Source organism: Girardinichthys multiradiatus, chromosome 14 (assembly GCF_021462225.1).
Source record: "Girardinichthys multiradiatus isolate DD_20200921_A chromosome 14, DD_fGirMul_XY1, whole genome shotgun sequence".
Classification (NCBI taxonomy): domain Eukaryota; kingdom Metazoa; phylum Chordata; class Actinopteri; order Cyprinodontiformes; family Goodeidae; genus Girardinichthys; species Girardinichthys multiradiatus.
In genome coordinates, this window is record NC_061807.1 from 11,800,989 (window position 1) to 11,816,052 (window position 15,064).

The following is a 15,064-nucleotide window of genomic DNA, read 5'->3' on the forward strand; positions in this document are numbered from 1 at the left end:
CCTGTTTAATATGGGATTTAAATGACATGTTCTGGTCAAAAATAACACCAAGGTTTTTTACTTTATTATCAGAGGTCAATTTAATGCCATCCAGGTTAAGTGATTGACTAAGCAGTTTCTTTTTTAAAGACTCCGGTCCAAAGACGACAACTTCTGTTTTGTCTGAATTCAGAAGCAAAAAATTTAACGTCATCCAAGTTTTTATATCTTCAAAACATGCTTGTAGTCTATCTAACTGGTTGGGCTCATCAGGATTTATGGATAAGTAAAGCTGAGTATTATCAGCGTAACAGTGAAAATTTATCCCATGCTGCCTAATAATTTGACCTATTGGAAGCATATATATAGTAAAGAGAATTGGCCCAAGTACTGAGCCCTGTGGTACTCCGCAATTAACTCTGGAGTTTAAAGATGATTCATCATTTACATGAACAAACTGGAATCTGTCAGACAGATAAGATTTAAACCAGCCTAGCGTTGTTTCCCTGATCCCTACAGCATATTCCAGCCTTTTTAAGAGAATATTATGGTCAACTGTATCAAATGCAGCACTGAGATCTAACAGAACCAGAACAGACACAAGTCCATTATCTGAGGCCATAAGAATATCATTAGTGACTTTCTGCAGAGCTGTTTCAGTGCTATGATGAGCTCTGAAACCTGACTGAAACTCTTCAAACAGGTCATTGCTGTGTAAATGCTCACACATTTGATTAGCAACAATTTTCTCAAGAATTTTAGATAAGAATGGAAGATTGGATATAGGTCTGTAATTTTTCAAGTCATCTCGATCAAGCGAAGGTTTCTTAAGTAAAGGTTTAATTACAGCTAACTTAAAAGCCTGTAGTACATATCCATTTACTAAAGATAGATAAATCATATCTAAAATGGGGCTGGTAATCAGAGGGAACACTTCCTTAAATAATTTGGTTGGGATTGGGTCTAACATACAAGTTGAAGGTTTAGATGAAGCTAATATTTCTGATAACTCAGGAAGCTTCACAGGATCAAAACAGTCCAAACACAAATCAGGTTCTACAGTTACTTCCAATGTTGTCTCACTTGCTGAGGATTAAGTAATCATCTTCGGGAGTATGTCAAAGATTTTCTTTTTAATAGAATCAATTTTATTTAAGAAGAATCCCATAAAGTCATGGCTGCTAAGAGCTAAGGGAATGGATGGCTCAACAGAGCTATGCCTCTGTGTAAGTTTAGCAACTGTACTAAAGAGAAACCTCGGATTATTCTTTTTCTCTTCTATCAATGATGAGAAATAAGCTGTTCTAGCTTGGCGAAGTGTCTTTTTATACAACAGTAGGCTATTTTTCCAGATTAAGTAGGAATCCTCTAGGTGTGTAGAGCGTCATTTTCTCTCCAATTTTCTAACATTGTGCTTTAAAGTACGCAGCTCTGAATTAAACCAAGGAGCTAGCCTCCTATTAATGATTACCTTCTTTTTCAAGGGGGCTGCATTGTCTAATGCACCACGCAATGATGAAGAAACACTATGAACAAAATAATCAATTGTGAAGGGGCAGAAACAGAATTATTGCCCTCCACTGTGCTTTTCAGTGATAATGAGAAAATTAAAAGTGGAACAGATTCTTTAAAGGTTGTTACAGCATCGCCTGAAAATGATCTACTATAATGAAATTTTCTTTCAGGTGTGGAGTACTCGGTTAAATTAAACTCAAAGGTTATTAAGAAATGGTCAGACAGGACAGGGTTATGAGAGAATATTGTTATGTCTTTACACTCAATGCCATATGTCAGCACAAGGTCCAGAGAATGAAGACAAAGGTGGGTAGGTTTGTTAATGTTTTGAGCAAAGCCAATTGAGTCTAAGATAGCATTAAATGCTATATTTTGGATATCACTTTTAGCATCAACATGAATGTTAAATCAGATAAAAGGTCTGAAAACTGATCTAAAAATTGAGAGTAAGGGCCTGGTGGACAGTACAAAACAACATGCAGAAGAGGTTTTAGTGCTTTGCAATTTAGATGAGGAAAACTAAGGATTAAATATTCCAGAGTTGTAGCTATTGATTGGTCTGGGACTAATCAATAAATCACACTGAAAGATGGTAGCTACTCCTCCTCCTCGCCCAGTAATTCGAGGAATGTGAAAATTTAAATAATTAGTAGGAGTTGACTCATTTATAGTAACATAAACCTCTTGCTGCAGCCAGGTTTCTGTGAGGCAAAGTAAATCAATCTGATTGTCACAAATCAGGTCACTAACTAACAATGTCTTTGAAGAGAGAGATCTTATGTTCAGTAAGCCACATTTAATTGTTTTATTTTTCTTTTCGGTCTGAGTTGTGTTTATTTTTATTAGATTTTCCTTATTTCCTCCTTTTAGATAATTTTTTAATCTATTCAATTTTGGCCGTGGGCGAGACACTGTCTTAATAGGGTAATGGGTGGGTAGCAGTACAGAAGCTGCAGAGAGGAGTATTAAACTATGATCCTGCTTCCTGGTCTGAACCCTGGGTTGTCAGAGTTTTGGAGAACTAATAAATTTGGCCAAATTCCTAGAAAGAAGAACTGCTCCATCCAAAGTGGGATGGATGCCGTCTCTCCGGATCAGACCAGGTTTTCCCCAAAATGTTCACCAGTTATCAATGTAGCCCACATTGTTTTCTGGACACCACCTAGACAGCCAGCGGTTGAATGATAGCATGTCGTCACTGGTCAGATCAGGGAGGGGACCAGAGAAAATTACGGAGTCCAACATTGTTTTGGCAAACTTACACACCGAAGCAACACTAACTTTGGTGACCTCCGATTGACGTAACCGGGTGTCATTACCGCCAGCGTGAATAACAATCTTACTGTATTTACGCTTATCCTTAGCCAGCAGTTTCAGGTAGGATTTGATGTCGCCCGTTCTGGCCCCTGGCAGACATTTGACTATGGTCGCTGGTGTCTCTAGTGCAACGTTTCTGACTATGGAGCTGCCAATTACCAGAGTTGGCTCCTCAGCGGGTGTGTCACTGAGAGGGAAAAATCTGTTAGAAACGCAGACGGGTTGGTGGTGACCTGTGGGCTGGGATCTAGGACTATGCTTTCTACGTACTGTCACCCAGCCGGCCTGAAGCCCCGGCTGCGCGGGCTCTGCTGGAGGACTGCTACGGGGAGCTACCCTCGGTGGCTCCGCGCTGGCTAAGGGGCCTCGGCTATCTGCTGGTTTTTCAACAGCGCGGAGCCGGGCCTCCAATTCCAACACCCTCGCCTCCAAAGCTACAAAAATGCTACATTTATTACACGTCCCATTATCACTAAAGGAGGCAGAGGAGTAACTGAACATCTGACACAGAGAGCAGGAGAGAGGAGGAGACTCAGAGAGAGAAACAGTAGAACGGGTAGCCATGGTGGAGCTAACGCTAAGCTAGCGACCCCTTACCACTACTAGAAAAACCGTGTAAAACACGGAGAGTCCCCAAACGTTAAAAGTAGCAACAGAAAGTAAGTGTTTTAACGTGCTTATGTATTAGAACAAGTAAGAGATATTACATTAGAGAGAAATCTGATCAAACGAGAGAGCTTCACACACCAAACAATTCACCAACAGCGAAAACAGAAAGTGACGTTACTATTAAAGGGTTTAATAGTATCAGAAGGCATAGAATAGAAGGAAGTGGAGGAGGATGTGGAATATTTATAAAAGAAGGAATACAATATCAGATATTAGGAAAAGGCAAAGAGTTAGAATACATAGTAGTTGAAATTTATGGTAAAAAAGAAAAATGTAAGATAATAAATTTTTATAATCCATGTAAAATATTATCATTCGAGTTGATGGATGAATTAATGGGGTATTTAGAAGGAAAAGTAATCTGGTGTGGAGATTTTAATGCTAACAGCACATTATGGGGAAAATGTAATGATAAAAATGGACAAGTTATTGAAGAAATAATGGAAATGAAAAATTTGGTATGTATAAATGATGGAAGAGGAACAAGAATTAATGTAAAAACGTACAGAGTCTGTGATTGATTTAACAATTATATCAAATTGTTTAGCCAATAACTGTGAGTGGGACATTGACAAAGATACAACAGTAGGCAGTGATCATTACCCCATTAAAATCATAACAGGAATATTAATAAATAACAGGAATACAGGGTTATATAAAAGATGGAATTTTAATAAGGCTGAACAATTTTAAAGAAAATGGAAGAAATAGATGAGTCAATTGATATAAATAGTTTAAATATAAATATCTATAAAACAATCTTACAACAACAGAAGAATCAATTAAAAAAGAGTGAAAAAAGAACGATAACAAAAAATTTTGCCATGGTGGACAAAAGATTGTAGTGAAGTAATAAAACTAAGAAATAAATCATTTAAAATGTTAAAAAGTAACCCAATTTATCAGAATCTAATTGAGTACAAATGAAAGGAAGCAAAGGTAAGAAAGATCATCAATAATGCGATAACAGAATATTGGAGAAACGTTTGTTATATCATAGGGAGAAAAAGGTTGGGAAATCACAAAGATAAAATATAAAGACTTAATAAGAAATAACGTAGATACAAATAATTTAATAAATGAGCCATTTACATAAGGAACATCAGAAATTATTGTATGGAGACCTGATGAAACTGCAGTCACCAAGTGGATGGACAACAAGCCTGTGGTGGTGGCATCAATTGCCCATGGGATTGAGCCCCAGGATACCTGCTCCAGATGGTCCAAAAAACAAAGGCAACAAGTTCAGGTCACAAGACCTGCGGTGGTTGTAGAATACAACAGCAACATGGGAGCGGTGGACATGTGTGGTCGCATGCTCAGCTTCTACAGAACGTCCAGCCGCACCAAGAAGTGGAGTTCAAAATCAACTTGGCTGAGGAATTGATAACCTGGGGGCAGACAGGTCAAAGATATCAGACGCAAATGATGAAGAGCTCTATCTGGAAATAAAGAAACCCAGCAATGGTGCAATTAATCTGCCTGAAATGGTCAACAACCCAAGTCCATTCAGATGCAGAATGCCTGGATGCAAATGTAAATGTGTGAATTACCAAATGTTCCTTTGTGTCACGAAGAAATCACAATGCTTTATCCAATACCATCAGTGAGGAAACACTCTCACTCAATATTGCTTCATAATTTTGGAGTTTTGAATGAAGTTGTTGGAGTGTTAGATGCTGTTCTCTGCATTATTTAAAAATATTAGTAAAGAATTTGGTTGCTCACTATTTGCAGATAGTGGAGCTTTATGGAAAAGGGGTTGTATTATCAAATTTATTGAAAAGAAAATACAAGAATAGATTATTAGAATAGAACAATGGGCATATCAATGGGGATTTAAATTATCAGTGGAAAACACAAAAGTAATGGTGTTTACACAGAAAAGAAAAAGAAAATATAAAACAAAAATTATACAATCAAGTTTAAGAACAAATAAAAAGTATAAAGTTTTTAGGTATATGGTTTGATGAAAAAATAATATGGAAAGTATATATGGAAAAATCATAGATAAATGCAAACAAATTTTAAACATTATGAGATGTATGGCTGGTATTTATTGGGGAGCAGATCAAACAGCATTCAAAATAGTTTATACAGGATTAATTAGATCAAATGTTGATTATGGAAGTATAATTTATGGATCAGCAGCAAACACACATCTTATAAAATTAGACAATATACAACATCAAGCTTTATGAATCTGTACAGGAGCAATCAGAACCAGTCCAACAGCACCACTCCAGGTAGAGATGGGAGAGATGCCATTAGATCTACAAAGGAAACAGTTAGCAATAAATTACTGGATAAACTTACAAAGCAATAATCCAGATCATCCTACACGTAATATTTTGAAACCATGCTGGGAAAAATAAAAATAAACAGAGTTTTGGTTGGATTATCAATAACATAGCAGAAGAATTTAAAATATATAGAAATAAGTTCAATGTTGCCTTTGCCAGTAGTGCCACCTTGGCTATTACCAGAGGCAGTGGTGGATATGGTATTGATGGAAAAGAAAAAGAATAAGAAATGTATTTTAGATTCAAGTATAATACAAGAATATATAAACAATTACTATCATTATGTCCAGATTTACACAGACGCATCAAAAACAGATGAAAAAATAGGAGTAGCATTTATAATAAGACAATTTAAAATAAAAGTAGGAAAAAGAATTACAAATGGATTATCAGTATATTCAGGAGAATTATTAGCCATATTGTTAGCAGTGAAGTGGGTGGAGGATATAAAACCATTAAAAACAATAATTTAAATTCAATCTAAATCCAGCCGAGACAGAGAACTGGTACAATATGTTCTATGTTATTTTAATTTTAAATTACCAATAAATTGTCTTATTTAAATGTAAATATTTTGGATTTGGGCTAAAGCCCCCAATCTGTGAGGAGATGGCGCCGCAGATGGTCGCCTCGGCGTGTTGGTGCGCATTGTTTTGTTTTGTTTTTTGCTTTAAAACGGTTTTCTGTGATGGTACCCGGAGCTCTCTCACCAGAGAAGAACTCATGAACATCAGGGCTACTACACCAGAGGAGTTATTTCCAACTTTTCTACCTACTGCTCTGGAATTTTTGGACATTCTGGTCAAAGGTTCCGCTCACCTTTGTTCACGTGGTGAAACGCCGGAAGAGAGGGAAACGGGCTGGGGTGCTGGTACGTCTTCGCCAGCGTGGACTACGAACACCGTTACCTGGAATATTTCTCTCTAACGTGCGCTCACTTCCCAACAAAATGGAGGAACTACAACTGCTGTTGGGGAAAAACAGGGACTTTTATTCATCGGCAGTTTTGTGCTTCACGGAGACGTGGCTGTGTGGATTAATACCGGACTCTGCGCTGCAGCTGGCAGGATTCCAGCTCTACAGAGCGGACAGAGACATGGAACTCTCCGGCAAAGCGAAAGGTGGAGGAATCTGTTTTTACCTCAACAGTGGTTGGTGCAACGACGTAACAGTGATTCAGCAGCACTGTTCTCCAGACCTGGAATCCTTCATCATAAACTGTAAGCCTTTCTATTCCCCCCGTGAGTTCGCTTCGTTCATCCTGGTCGGTGTTTACATCCCGCCGCAAGCTAACGTGCAGGTCGCACAGCGCATGCTCGCCGACCAGATACTGAGTGTGGAGCGGACCAACCCGGACTCCTTAGTAATCGTCGTTGGCGACTTTAACAAAGGTAATCTCACCCACGAACTCCCCTAATATAGACAGTTTATAAAATGTCCGACCAGAGAGGACAACATTCTGGATCACTGTTACACCACCATCAGAGAAGCTTATCACGCCGTCCCACGTGCTGCATTGGGCCAATCCGACCACATCATGGTCCACCTGATTCCTGCATACAGGCAGAAACTAAAGCTCTGCAAACCTGTTGTGAGGACGACAAGGAAGTGGAGCAGTGAGGCTGTGGAGAATCTCCAGGCGTGTTTAGGCTGTACAGACTGGGATGTGTTCAGGACTACTACCAACAGTCTGGACGAGTACACAGAGGCTGTGACTTCCTACATCAGCTTCTGTGAGGACAGCTGTGTACCATCATACACCAGGGTGAGTTACAACAACGACAAACCCTGGTTCACAGCTAAACTCAGAAGGTTAAGACTGGATAAGGAAGAGGCCTTCAGGAGTGGAGACAAAGACATATACAGAGAGGCGAAGTACAAGTTTGGCAAGGCAGTGAAAGAGGCCAAACGACTGTACTCTGAGAAGCTCCAAAACCAGTTCTCAGCCAACGACTCTGCGTCTGTCTGGAAAGGGCTCAAGCAAATCACCAACTACAAGCCGAAAGCCCCCCACTCCATCAACGACCGACGCCTCGCCAACGACCTGAACGAGTTCTACTGCCGCTTTGAAAGACAAAGGGACAGTCCTGCAACCATCTCCCACGACGCCCCCCAACAGCTGCAGCCACAATCCACCACCCCCACCTCCCCAACCTCAAGAGGGGCCTTGGCACCTCCAACCCCCACCCTGAAGTTCCCCCCCACCAGCCCCCTACCCATGCCGAGGACGGCTCTTTCCATCCAGGAGAGGGACGTCAACAAACTCTTCAGGAGACAGAACCCCCGGAAAGCTGCTGGTCCGGATTCTGTCTCACCAGCCAGCCTGAAGCACTGCGCTGATCAGCTGTCTCCAGTCTTCACAGACATTTTTAACACCTCACTGGAGACATGTCATGTGCCAGCCTGCTTCAAGTCCTCCACCATCGTCCCTGTTCCCAAGAAGCCAAGGACCACAGGGCTTAATGACTTCAGACCCGTCGCCCTGACCTCTGTGGTGATGAAGTCCTTTGAGCGCCTTGTGCTCTCACACCTAAAAGACATCACCGACCCCCTCCTTGACCCCCTGCAGTTTGCCTACAGAGCCAACAGGTCTGTAGATGATGCAGTCAACCTAGCCCTTCACTTCATCCTCCGGCACCTGGACTCCACAGGAACCTACGCCAGGATCCTGTTTGTGGATTTCAGCTCTGCCTTCAACACCATCGTCCCAGTTCTGCTACAGGAGAAGCTCTCCCAGCTGAGTGTGCCCGACTCCACCTGCAGGTGGATCACTGACTTCCTGTCTGACAGGAAGCAGCGCGTGAGGCTGGGGAAGCACGTCTCTGACTCCCTGACCATCAGCACCGGTTCCCCCCAAGGCTGTGTTCTCTCTCCTCTGCTCTTCTCCCTGTACACCAACAGCTGCACCTCCAGTCACCAGTCTGTCAAGCTTCTGAAGTTTGCGGACGACACCACCCTGATCGGACTCATCTCTGATGGTGATGAGTCTGCGTACAGATGGGAGGTGGACCATCTGTTGGACTGGTGCAGCCAGAACAACCTTGAGCTCAACGCTCTAAAGACAGTGGAGATGGTTGTGAACTTCAGGCAGAACCCAGCCCCACCTGCCCCCATCACCCTCTGTGACTCCACAATTGACACTGTGGAATCTTTCCGCTTCCTGGGAACCATCATCTCCCAGGATCTCAAGTGGGAGCCAAACATCAGCTCCCTCATCAAGAAAGCCCAGCAGAGGATGTTCTTCCTGCGGCAGCTGAAGAAATTCAACCTGCCAAAGACTATGATGGTGCACTTCTACACAGCCATCATTGAGTCCATCCTCACCTCCTCCATCACCATCTGGTACGCCGCTGCTACAGCCAAGGATAAGGGCAGGCTGCAGCGTGTCATTCAATCTGCTGAGAAGGTGATTGGCTGCAGTCTACTGTCGCTCCAGGAACTGTACACCTCCAGGACCCTGAAGCGGGCCGGGAAGATTCTGGCTGATCCCTCCCACCCCGGTCACAGACTCTTTGAGACTCTCCCCTCTGGCAGGAGGCTGCGGTCCATCCGGACCAAAACCTCACGCCACAAGAACAGTTTTTTTCCCATCTGCCACCAGCCTGGTTAACAAAGCCCGGAAACCACCTTGACACTCTCCCTTTCCCCCACACCCCCCCTTTTTTTGCTGACAGGACACCTGTAACCTGCAACTCTATGCGTTACATTAACGCTCAGCTTGGACTCCTGCTTTACTTGCACTGCTTTACTTGCACAATGATCACCTGCACTGTTGTATTGCTCTTGCATCTTATACTGCTCTATATTTACTCTCACTCACTTAAAACTGTGCACATATATTTATATTATATTGTAGATATGTTTATACTGTTTAATTTGTACTGTATTGCACCGACTACGCCAAAACAAATTCCTTGTATGTCCAAAAACGTACTTGGCAATAAAGCTTTTCTGATTCTGATTCTGATTCTGATTCTGATCTTTTGAGACCCTAAAAACGCCCCTGGGCGTGGCTAAGAGGGTTGGCCACGCCCACATAAGACGACATTAAAAAACTAAAATTTCACTCGGGTCTAAAGAAGAAGAAGTTTTCCAACCTCATTAAACCAAAGACAGCAGAGCTCCACCGAGGTAAGTAAAGTTTTACTTTGACTAGAAACGTTTGAAACATAAATTATTACATCGTGGTAACACCTGGAAGCTGAAGTTAGTCAATATTTCTGACTGGAAATCGTCTCGTCGTAGAACAGAGAGCTGTAAACAGCCACAAACACTGACTACAGACTCGGTCACATTGTAGCTTCGCCATGCTAACACAGTTTAACCAGAACGTTTTATTTCACTGCTTCTCTGATATTAACTCGGTTTTTATACCTGCAGCATTTACATTGAACCATTTTGCCTCGTTTAGACAGATTACATTCAACCAAGAGCGTCTAAAATGGTTTTCACAGCACAAACAAATAGATTCAATGTTCTCAAAGTTAGGACCCAGTTTATTGTTATGCTAGGCGGTGTTCCCTCCTAAATGTTCCGGGTAATCTGTTTACATCACAAGACAAAAACAGTGCTACTAGAAATCAACATGTAAGGAGATGAAGTCATAAATGCTGTTTGTTTGAGATGAAAACAACAGAGAAATACCTGAAAATGGAGCTTAAATAGTTTTATTCCTCTGTTTTAACTATTTTATGAAGGGTGGAGGGATTGTTGGTTATGTAGATGGTAGGTTCCCTTTCAGGGTGGGGGATGTTATAAACAGCTACAATCAGGAAGGATCTCAGCAGTAGCTCCTGTTTTGCACCTTTAGTTAAAACTGCAAAATGTTTTCACTACAGTTCCTTTTTATTCTTCTAGTTGAGAATTCAGAAATGAATGTTTGTTTATTAAGCCTCTTAGCACTGATGCTGTAAGTCACACGATAATAAATAATTCAGTGTTTGTCAAGAAAACACAAGTTGTTAATAAATATTAAAGGTAAAAAACTACAGATAATTGTGTTTTAGCCTCAGCAAGTTGGTTCTTCAAGCTACTGAAAACTTTGATATAGTAATTAATGTTATATAGGCTAATAATCTGTGTTGAAAGCTAACCTTCTTTTTACTGTGAACTAACATATTTTCATGTTTCTTCTTTTAGATGCACAAGTCAGATGAAGGATTTATCTACTGAGATTCTCTAGAGCAACAAACCTTTGAGATCTGAACTCAGACCAGTGAAACTAACAGTCATTGCTACTGAGAGGTGAAATGGAGCAGAAAATGTCTGATTTGGAGCAAGAAAACCTATCCTGTTCCATCTGTTTGGATCTACTAAAGGATCCAGTGACTATTCCTTGTGGACACAGCTACTGTATGAACTGTATCAAAGACCACTGGAATGGAGAAGAACAGAGGAGAACCCACAGCTGCCCTCAGTGCAGGAAAACTTTCAGACGAAGGCCTGGTCTAAAAAAAAACATCACGTTAGCTGCTTTAGTGGAGGATCTGAAGAAGACTGGACTCCAAGCTGATCCAGCTGATCACTGCTATGCTGGACCTGAAGATGTGGCCTGTGATGTCTGCACTGGGAGGAAGATGAAAGCTGCCAAGTCCTGTTTATTCTGCCCTGCTTCTTACTGTAGGGATCACCTCCAACCTCACTATGATGCTCCACCATTAAAGAAGCACAAGTTGGTGGATCCCTCCAAGAACCTCCAGGAGAACATCTGCTCTCTTCATGATGAGGTGATGAAGATCTTCTGTCGTACTGATCAGCAGTGTATCTGTTATCTCTGTTTAATGAATGAACATAAAGGTCATGAAACAGTCTCAGCTGCAGCAGAAATGACTGAGAAGCAGAAGGAGCTCCAGGTGAGTCGACAACAAATCCAGCAGAGAATCCAGGACCAAGAGAAAGATCTGAAGCTGCTTCAACAGGAGGTGGAGGCCATCAATGTCTCTGCTGATAAAGCAGTGGAGGACAATGAGAAGATCTTCACTGAGATGATTCGTCTCATTCAGAAAAGAAGCTCTGATGTGAAGCAGCAGATCAGATCCCAGCAGAAAACTGAAGTGAGTTGAGTCAAAGATCTTCAGGAGAAGCTGGAGCAGGAGATCACTGAGCTGAAGAGGAAAGATGCTGAACTGAAGCAGCTCTCAAACACAGAGGATCACAACCAGTTTCTCCACAACTACCCCTCACTGTCAGCACTCAGTGAGTCTACACACTCATCAAGCATCAATATTCGTCCTCTGAGATACTTTGAGGATGTGACAGCAGCTGTGTCAGAGCTCAGAGATAAACTACAGGACATCCTGAGAGACACATGGACAAACATCTCACTGACAATCACTGAGGTGAAGGTTTTACTGTCAGATCTAGAACCAAAGACCAGAGCTTGTTGCTTAAAATATTCACGAGAAATCACTCTGGATCCAAACACAGCCAGCAGATGTTTGTTATTAACTAATGAAAACAGAAAAGTGACATCTGTGAAAAAAACAGCCTTATCCTGATCATCCAGACAGATTCACTGATCATAATCAGGTTCTGAGTAGAGAAAGTCTGACTGGTCGTTGTTACTGGGAGGTGGAGTGGAGAGCGTCATTAGGAGTTGAAGTAGCAGTTTCATACAAGAACATCAGGAGATCATCAGGATACTCAAAATAATCAATATTTGGATGCAATGACAAAAATTGGTCATTATATTGTAACAAAAACAGTAACATATTTTATCACAACAACATTAAAATTTCAGTATCAGGTCCAGGTTTCCCCAGAGTAGGAGTGTATTTGGATCACAGAGCAGGTATTCTGTCTTTCTACAGAGTCTCTGAAACCATGACTCTCCTCCACAGAGTCCAGACCACATTCACTCAGCCTCTATATGCTGGGATTGGACTTGGCCCTGTCCTTTATAAATCCTCTGCTGAGTTTATTAAACTGAAATGAGCTTCCTCCGTAGGGTGGCAGGACACTCCCTTAGAGATAGGGTGAGGAGCTTGAACTGTTTGGGACCAGGTGGGAGGAAATATGACTTGAACTGAAATAAAAGCTCAGCTAGGAAGTCCTGTAATATTAGCTTTGATGTGTGTCTGAACATTAACTTAGTCATCCTGTTTGAGAAAGTTGTTGAAATATTTCATTTTAAAACCTAGTTTCCTAGTAAATGGGCCTTACTTCATCCCTCTACGGTGTTTTTTTTTTTTTTTACTTATTGTGTTTGTTGTGAGAGACTGATGTTTGATTTACGATGCAAGTGATGGAAACCCAAGTTAAAATTCATGTTTTTCCCCTGAAACCTGGTTAATAAAGTTGGTTCTGATTCTTCTGAGTGTGTGGTGAAGACCTTTTATTGAGAAGAATATAACTTAAATAGGTAAAACAGGAGCTCTGGCCCATTCTCCAGCACAGTCCCATGTCATCCGCCAAAAAAAAAATTCCAAGAAGAAGACGAAACAATTGAACATATTTGTATAGGGTCAGAAATATGAGCTGGAAAGAAGAGTTATTAAGAGAGAATTTGAAATGATTAAATAAATGTTTAGCATAATAGATTAATCACAAAAGGAACAAACATATACAAATTATTTTAAGATTCCTAAAAAGAACAAAATTATTTAATAGAATTTGATTAAATAAGAAAGATATTAATCCATGATGAACCACACTCCCACCTGCAGATTTTTGCCATCCGCCAACCTGCGCACTACCGCTTGGCGCCCATGGGATTATGCCCCAGGATACCTGCTCCAGATGGTCCAAAAAACAAAAGCAACAAGTTCAAGTGACAAGATCTGCGGTGGTTGTAGAATACAACAGCAACATGGGAGGGGTGGACATGTGTGGTCGCATGCTCAGCTTCTACAGAATGTCCAGCCGCACCAAGAAGTGGACCGTTTGTACCATTCTTTACTTCATTGATTTGGCCATCATCAACCCATGGCTTCATTACAGAGAAGACAGACGGTTCTTGCAACAACTTGCAACACCAATACGTGTAAAGAAGACCTCTCAGTACCTGGAGTTCAAAATCAACTTGGCCGAGGAATTGATAACCTGGAGGCAGATGCAAGTGATGAAGAATTTTATCTGGAAATAAAGAAACCCAGCCAGATGAGAGCATAAGGAAATACGGTGCAATTAATCTGCCTGAAATGGTCAACAACCCAAGTCCATTCAGATGCAGAATGCCTGGATGCAAATGCAAATGTGTGAATTACCAAATGTTCCTTTGTGTCACGAAGAAATCACAGTGCTTTATCCAATACCATCAGTGAGGAAACACCCTCACTCAATATTGCTTCATTATTTTGGAGTGTTGAATGAAGTTGTTGGAGAGTTAGATGCTGTTCTGTGCATTATTTAAAAATATTAGTAAAGAAGTTGGTTGCTCACTATTTGCAAACAGTGGAGCTATATGGAAAAGGGGTTGTATTATCAAATTTATTGAAAATAAAATACAAGAATAGATTATTAGAATAGAACAATGGGCATATCAATGGGGATTTAAATTATCAGTGGAAAAAACAAAAGTAATGGTGTTTACACAGTAAAGAAAAAGAAAATATAAAACAAAAATTATACAATCAAGTTTAAGAACATGTAAAAAGTATAAAGTTTTTAGGTATATGGTTTGATGAAAAAATAATAAGGAAAGTACATATAGAAAAATCACAGATAAATGCAAACAAATATTAAACATTATAAGATGTATGGCTGGTATTGATTGGGGAGCAGATCAAACATCATTAAAAAGAATTTATACAGGCTTAATTAGATCAAATATTGATTATGGAAGTATAATTTATGGATCAGCAGCAAACACACATTTTATAAAATTAGACAATATACAACATCAAGCTTTAAGAATCTGTACAGGAGCAATCAGAACCAGTCCAATAGCACCACTCCAGGTAGAGATGGGAGAGATGCCATTAGATATAAGAAGGAAACCGTTAGCAATAAATTACTGGATAAACTTACAAAGCAATAATCCAGATCATCCTAAACATGTGTTGGGACCACAGCCATGGGTTTCAACACTAAAACTCCGGTACATACTTTCCTGGAACTTTTCAAAATAAAGTGCATTAACCTTCTTCCAGCACAGCCAGGAAAGGGGGTAACTGCGGACTTCCTGTGGCGCCATTATCCAAATAAAAGCCCCACCTTTCCACAAGTCTTTCTCTTCCACGTGGCCTTCCATAGGAACCGGATAGGAGGGGAAAGCGCGCTTTTTGCTGGCAAAAAGACATAAATTCAACTGGATCCCAGGAAGCATACGATCACCAATCATA

At 40.8% G+C, this 15,064-nt stretch overlaps 1 pseudogene; it reads left to right on the forward strand.

The window, feature by feature from the left end:
- The first annotated feature begins 9,810 nt into the window (after positions 1–9,810).
- Positions 9,811–12,295, forward strand: LOC124880738 (annotated as a pseudogene).
- The last annotated feature ends 2,769 nt before the right edge of the window (positions 12,296–15,064 follow it).